Here is an 8,337-nt window from a genome sequence, read left to right on the forward strand (position 1 = left end):
CCTGGCTAGGGTCCGGAAGCCGGGCCCGGGCCTGGGGCTCGTGCTCCGTCCGGCAGGCCCCGGGGTGCGGGAGCCCCCCGTCCTGCAAGCCAGCCGAGGGTCCGGGCGCTGGAGACAGGGGTCCACCGGGGCCCGGGGAGGCTCTCCCCGGCCTGGCTGCTTTCAGAAGCAGGGACCTTGCCGGTGAGCAGGGGTGGCTGGCTTTATCTGCTACGCTGGCGGAGCGGAATTTTCCGCCCACCCCTAATCACGCCGACGTATCTCTCTTATGGCTCCGGTGATGTCATACGGAGTCGCGAGCGGAGCCGTGGTATTATGAAGTCCTCGTCAGCGTGGAGAGCTAAGAAAAATTCCATAGAATGATGGCGCAGGGGATATTCTCAAGGTGAGGAATCCACTGGCAGATGTTTCCATCGAAAGATGCATCTTTAGATTCTGAGTTTAGGCATTCTAAACTCCAATATTTTATCTTGTTCCCACGGGCAGTTATACTTATAAGATGTTATAAGTAAACTCCCTATCTATCCTATGTAACAGATAGCCTTTCAATAGTGAGAAACAATATTGGCATTTTTTCACTATGAAGACATGCCACACACATCAGGGCATGTTCTACCTTTCACATACACTGCACACCGCCCATAGGGGTACCTTGGGCATACCTTTGGGGTGATTCACATGTAAGAAAAGGGAAGGTTAGGGCCTGGCAAGTGGGTGCACTTGCCAGGTCGACATGGCACTATGACAGCAGCGGCTCCTGGAGGGAGTGCTGCGGGGCGGTGTGGGGGAGGGGCAAGGTGGGGGATAGTAAACTCCGGCATACGGCCGAACGGAAGTAGGTACATAAATAAATAAAACGAACGACATTGCGTACGCTGCAACGCCAAATGGCGATGCAGCATGCGCAATGTAATTCGTTTTATTTATTTATGTACTTACCCAAGTTTGGCCGTATGCTGGAGTTTACTACTCCCCACCTTGCCCTTCTCCTGCCCCGCCGCACTCCCTCCAGGAACCGCTACAGCAGTACAAACTGCACACAGGCACTGCAATGACAGGCCTGAGACCCTTTTACAAGGCAGCTTGTGTGGGTGGCACAATCTAGCAGCATTTGGTTAACAAGTCCTGGGCACACACAGTGCACTGTACTAGGGACTTAGCAGTAAATCAATTGGAGACACACTAATCCATAACAACAATTTACAGTGGGAGCACTTGCACTTTGGCACTGAACAGCAGTGGCAAAGTGCCCAAAGCATCTAGACCAGCAAAAACGAAGTCCAACACACAGTAAAACACATGAGGCAAAGGCAAAAAATACAGGGGGAAACCACGCCAAGGATGCCAGGTTTAACAGTGACTGTGCCGAGCCTAGGCATGTTTGTTATCAAACATGTTAGAATCATACCCCAACACCATTACCGCTGTTGGAGGTATGTTTCCATGCACTGGGGGGCTCCACCGGGAAGCTATACTCCAGGTAACAGCCTTCTAGGGTCTGCCAGCAAGCTAGTGCTGCTGCAGACCCCACCCAAAATTCAGCCCTCCTGCTGCTGAGCTCAAGAACGGGAAAGTAAAACAATAGGTTTCCTGTCACAGGGAGGTGTGACCACTTCCCAGACAGGTCTTCGTGTATTGGGAGGAGGTGGGCGCGCTGGCCAGCTCCACCAGACTGCTTTAAAGGGCACATTTGGTACCCTCCTAACATACTCCAGTTGGAAGCAGTTCTGGGAGCCTTTGTCTCCCGCTCTGGCGCGAAACTGGACAAAGGACATGATAGTATCCTCCCCTCTGTCCAGCCCCTCCTCTGGGAGGGATTCAGGAGTCATCCTAACCCCTTTCTTAGGGTATAAAAGGGTTTACCTGTGGGTGGGTCGTCAGATTTGCTGTGGGACAAGACTCAAGCCTGAAACCAAGTCACTCTCTACCGACTGGACACTTGGACTTTGCTCGACTTCGCCTGGAACAGAGACTGCACCACGGAAGACTCCTGATCTCGCTGTTCTGCAAGTCTTCTTGTCTGTGTCTGTGCTTCTTCCAGGATCTTCAACAGACCTATGGGCATCAAGGACAGCCAAAGTAATCTCCCTTGGAGTGAAGAAGTCACTCCCCTGCATCTGCAGGCACAGCAACTAAGCTGATCAGTCTGCTGCTCCTCAGGTCCTGGATGTCAGAGGGGGGGCACCAAGATACTAAATTTAATGGCAGTAAGGTCTCTATACCTGAAGAAGTAGGCTGCAGATTTTCATCAAAATATAGACTTTGCTTCCTGGGAGGGCAAAGTAAATTCCACAGTTTCTGCAGTTTTATGCACCACTGTGGTAAAAGAGGATACTTCCTCTGTCAGGGACCCAGAGTGGTAAAGGGATGTCCTATTTTGGAGAAGTACTTGCCCATTAGTATTTTGCAGGTCAAGGCATAGGATATCCTTTGAGTAAGAAGATGATGAGGGTTGTTTCCTCTGAATCAGCATCTTCTGTGTGAGCACGTTATTTACTAGGCATGTTTATGGCATCAGAGTTGAAGCCAAAGCAGAATAAGCCCTTCATCGGGGCAAATGTCTATCCTTTAGGAATAGGCCTGTCCATCAAGACAAGCTCTAAAGTAGGTAGGAGCCAGCAGTGACCTAGGTTGCAGCACGGTGATGAATGCAGGATGAACAGGGGATGTCAGAGAGGTCTGAGGCTTCTTTCTAAGAAGTGAGGCCAGAACCCTGGAATTACTAAGTCCAAAGAAACTGCCCTTGGGGAGTGGTCCATAGGGTACTGACCTATGCAGATCAGAATATGGAGCACAGAATTCCAGATGGATTTTCTGCCGCTTCAGAATTGGCCCCGATGATGAGGAAGAGCCAGGCGTTGGAAAACAGCACAGAGACACAGAACCGTTGCACAAGTTACTTGCCTTCGGTAACGATATTTCTGTAAGTAACAGTAGTAGTGATAAATTCCTTACCTTAGAATTACCCCCAGGCGTCAGACTGGATCCGGAAAGTTTGTCAGCAGTACCCCTGCGCGTCGGTGTGCGGCTTCGCGTGCGTCGTTGGTGCCGGGATAACGACGCTGGAGCAACTTAGACACACCCAAGTGTGCTGACGTCAGTTCTGTACACGACTTTCGTGCCCGGAACGCAGAGCCATGCAAGAAACTGACCACTGATGCCATGAAACTAGGGCCCTGAAAGGGATGACCTTAACCCTAGGATCAGTTCGCAGAATGGGGAGGATGGGTGGGGCGGTAAGCAATCTATCACTACTAATGTTTCTTACAGATATATCGTTACCGAAGGTAAGTAACTTGTGCATCTGAAAAAAACAGGTAGTGATAGATTCCTTACCTTAGAATAGATACCCCAGCAATACCAACCCCAGTGGTGGGTTTGAGAAACAAGATCACACCAGAAAGTCCTGGAGAACAGAACGGCCAAAGAAGCCGTCTCTCTGGACTTGGCTGTCCAGGCAGTAATGCTTGGTAAACGTGTTCAGCGAGGCCCACGTAGCTGCCTGACAGATGTCATGCAAGGGAACTCCCCGTCCCAAAGCAGTAGTGGCTGCCGTTGCCCTGGTAGAATGGGCACGTAGCCCCACCGGAGGCTCCTTTTTAGCCAAAGAATAAAAAGCCTTAATGTACAGAACGACTCACCGAGAGATGGTCCGCTTGTGCACGGCCTGACCTTTCTAGGCACCCACGTAGCCAACAAAGAGTTGGTCATCCACCCGGAACTGTTGTGTGCGGCTGAGGTAGAATGAGAGCGCACGTTTTGGGTCCAGACGGTGGAGCCTCTCTTCCTCTTTTGAAGGATGCGGAGGCTGAAAGAAGGTGGGCAAAGTGATGGTCTGCCTGATGTGAAAGGCAGTGACAACCTTAGAATAACTTTGTCCGGTTGGACAGAGAGAAAAGGAGGTTTAGAAGAAAGAACCTGGAGCTCACTCTTTGCTGGCAGAGGTGATGGCAACCAGGAAAGCAGTCTTTAAAGTGAGGGAACAAAGGGAGCACACATCAGATAGGTCAGAACCAGGTTCAAGTCCCACTGAGGCATTATGAAAGGAACAGGAGGGAAAAGATGAGTAATGCCTTTGAAGAATCTATTTACAACAGGGGACTTGAAAAGGGAAGGCTGATCTGGAAACCGTAAAAAGGCTGAAATGGCCGAGAGATAGCCCTTGACAGTGCCCAGAGCAGAGCCCTGCTGGGCCAAAGAAAGGAGAAATAGGAGGACATCTGAAAGAGGGGCAGAAAGGGGATCCACAGCCTTTGCTGTGCACCATGCCACAAATTTATTCCACCTGCAGGCGTATACCGTTTTAGTGGAGGGACGCCCGGCTGCCAAGATAACATCACAAACTTCGGGAGGCAGGTCAAAAGGCGTCAACTGACGCCGCAAAAACTCCACACAAGGAGGTGGAGGCTGGACAGGTTCGGGTGGAGAACCCTCCCCTGCTGCTGTGACAAGATCCTCCCGAATAGGCAGTCAGAGCGGGGGATCGATCGCCATGTTGAGCAGCTCGGGATACCAGACTCTTCATGCCCAATCCGGACCAAAAGAATGACTTGGGCCCGGTCGCGCTTGATCTTCTTCAGCACTCTGGGTAGAAATGGTATAGGCGGAAAGGCGTATAGTAGACCGCAATACCACTCGCGATGAAAAGCGTCGCCTAGCGAGTGCCACCTTGGAAATTCCAGCGCGCAGAACTGATGACATTGCATGTTCTCTTCAGTGGCGAATAGATCTAACCAAGGCTCTCCCCACTGCTGAAAGAGACCTTGCGCCACGTCCGAGTGCAGAAGCCATTCGTGATCCATCATGCACCGGCAGCTGAGTTCGTCCGCCCTGACCTTCAGAGAACCTGCCAGGTGTTGAACCACCAGGAAAATGCCAAGATGTTCCAGCCATGTCGAGAGACGTAGAGTCTCCTGACATAGGGTCCACGACCCCACCCCGGTTGTTGCAATACCACATGGCGGTGGTGTTGTCCGTGAGCACCGGCACTACTCTTTCCCGGACAGAGGGAATGAATGCCTTCAGTGCAAGACGAATCGCCCGAAGCTCCAGAAGGTTGATATGGAGCCCGGACTACGCCGGAGACGAGAGGCCTCTGATCTCCACCTCTCCCATGTGGCCGCCCCATCCCAGAAGGGGCGCGTCCGTCACAACTGTGTGTTCTCGATGGGGAAGGGAGAGGGATCTGCCATTGACCCAATTGCGATTCATGAGCCACCACTGCAATTGTCGTGCAGTGGCCTCCGAGATCTGGACGTAGTCAGACAGGTTGCCCTGACGGAGGGTCATCCTGACCGAAACACGGGATAGAGGCTGAAACTTCGGCATCATAGCCTGAATGTGAGAAGTTGGCCTGATGTATGAGGTTACTAGTTCTAGTGTACACCTTATATCAGTCCAAACAACCCTTATGGTGATTGGTTGTAAAGTCAACCTTATAGACCAGCTATCCTAGTGGTAGAATGGACAAGAGCAGTCTCAGGCTAAACTCTGAATGGCATGTGAAGCCAGCTGTGATACCGTATATAATCCCTTGAATACCAAATGAAAGGACACCACAACAGATATATATATATAAAATATAGTGTATTTATTCTAGTCAAACCCTCAGCACTCTTTATGAGATTCGAGGTAAGTACAACACACTCTTATTTAAGCATACATTAAGTCACACAGGTAAGTAATACAGTTAAGCCCTAGGGGCCACGCAAACCATATACTAAAGAAGTGGTATAAGGACCACTGTCACGGAAATAGGATAGGCCTAGGCCTAGGCCTAGGGAATCGCTGGGGCTACACTACACTAGCAACAGTTAGGAAGTGGGAGGCCCACGGGATTCAGGTGCAGAGTGGAAACACTCACGCGTAATGCGTATAGTCGATAGAAATAGTACAGTTTCAAAATAAGCAGTTTAAGGACACTTCTGAAGCAGCTAGAGAGTCGAGACTCGGAAACTAGACCCTAGGATAGTCACTACCCTTGTGAGCACCGAAGTACCCAAGTTACCTAGCCCACGGGCTGCGGGTGCATAGGTGTGAACTTGCGTCGGGTTTCGTCGTGGACTTCTATGGATGCCTGAAGGAAAGTTGCTGACAGGCAGTCAGTGAAGAGTGTCCGGTGGATCCCAAGGCTGGGATCAAGAAGAGAGGATGCCTGCAAGCAGAAGGGACAGAGTCAAGGTCACTAGCCAGTGACCACGTGGAACCAGGAAGGAACCAGGCGATGTCGTGAAGATTGCAGGTGAAGGGTGAAGCTTGTCGCTGCAGCCACAGGTACCAGGAGACGTCGAGGACGACCAGGACCAGGAGGCGAGCTGTCCCACGAAGGCTCTTGCTGTCGGCGGCGTCGAAGTCGAGCTAGGACTCACCAAGCCTTGGCAAGCGGAACCCACGAAGAACGGAGGACTTGCTTCTGGTGCAGACCAGGAAGGTCTGGGGTGCCTCTTTTGCAAAGAAGCGGGAGCCAGTCTGGAGGAGCCAAACCAGCAGTGAAGATTTCAAGGTGTGTCGTCACAGAGGCCGCTAGCCAACAGGCAAGCAACCGGACAGACGCGGCAAGCAGGAAAATGCAGAAGGGCCCCACGCAAGACTCGTGGAGTGTGGGGGGCTGATCTTCGGTGCAGATGGTGCTCGGGGTTGGGGCTTCTCAATCCCCGGTGCACAACTTCGAGGGTACCTCAGAAGCTGCGCTGGAAGATACTCGCCACTTTTCCCAGGTAGCCAGTCCCACGTCTCTCGTCGCCTCCACGGATCTCAGCTCGGCTGTGGATCAGGGTCGGAGAAGTCTGGAAGTCAAGGCTCTGGTCGGGCTCTGCAGTCGGTCCCTCGTAGCAAAGCAAAGGGTAGTCTCTTGATGGTGCCTGTTTGCACAGGGTAGCCACGCCTTGGCCACAAGGGAGATTCTTCAGTCTTCTTCTTTCGTCGAATGTCGAAGGTCCAGAGTTTCTGTTCAAGTTGCAGGTTCAGGATAATCTAATCTCCTGGGGCCCAGCTACCACTCTTATACTAATCTGGGGGGCTAGGTTGCCTGCTAGGTCACGCCTTATGGGTGGGACCTGGGAGGGGGGTGGTTACACCCCCTTCCCTTTGTCCAGTTTCACGCCAGGACTGGGGCTGGTGTGCCCCAGCACCGGTTTGAACTGGACTATGCATGGAGCACGTTGTGTGCCCCAGGCAGTGTCTCGTTTCATTCATCCCTCCCTGCCCCAATACACTAAGGCCTGTCTGGGGTGGTGCTCGCACCTCCCAAGGCAGGAAACCTATTGTCCAAGCCTCCCTTGTCGGGATCACTCCCAGCAGCAGGAGGTCAGACTTGTGTCGTGGCAGCAGCATCCATTTTGTGATGCTGGGGCTCTGGTTAAGTTTAACCGGGTAAGTAGGTTACAACATGTCTTCTCCCTCTAGAAGGGAGGGATAATATCCTCATCCCCAGAAATGGGATGGGGGTATTATTCCAAAGTGTTAGACACCTTACACGACATGTTTCGATAAAGCCAAACCATAGTTACCATAACCGTTTAAGATTATAAGGCACTTTAAGAGTATATGGTAGGCTATATCATAGAACAGCTATAAGGACATGGTTCCGAAAGCTGCAGACAGGCTCAGCTCATGCTACAGCACCATCTCACATGTTACCAAGCACACTGCCTTCAGGATTGTTAAGGCCTGCCATAGGAGTGACTGATAGGTTACCCATGTGTCTATATATAAGGTAGGTATAGGAATACTACACCTAAGCAAGGGGTGATTACACGACCTTGCCCCAGCTGAGTGATCAGCCAGTTGTGTCATAATGGCAGGTCAGCCAGGGGTGGCATAATACATGCTTAGGCTGTCCGGTTTTAGGTTTAAACCTATAATAACTGATAAAACCCCACCGGAAGGGAAATAGCCCTCACCCGTGTTAACATATAAACACTGAAAAAACACCTCCACAACCAAAAAATAAATGCCATTCAAAGAAAGGAAAAGAAGAGTGAAAGTCATTTTTTTTCTTGCTTAAGGGGCCAATGCAATATAACTTGGTTATACAAACTAGCAGCAAGAAAGACTGGGCTAACATTATTCTGCTTAAGTTTTGTTTAGGGATGGAACTAAAATATAGTTTGTTCTTCCTTTTGCTTATTTCGATTTTGTGGTCTTTGGTCTAAAGATGCCGGGTAAAGAAGCATGTTTTAGGTCTTTTATAATTATTTTATAAACTGTAGAGAATCAGTACATATCAAAATCATATTTGATATTTTGGCTGCTTTTGAGTCTTTCACTGATAGGTAAAATCGCTGGTGTCATAAGAATCTTTCCCAACATGTGCCATCAAATTTACCCTCAGGAAGT

The sequence above is a fragment of the Triturus cristatus genome, chromosome 3_2 (genome assembly GCF_964204655.1).
Source record: "Triturus cristatus chromosome 3_2, aTriCri1.1, whole genome shotgun sequence".
In the NCBI taxonomy this organism is placed as follows: domain Eukaryota; kingdom Metazoa; phylum Chordata; class Amphibia; order Caudata; family Salamandridae; genus Triturus; species Triturus cristatus.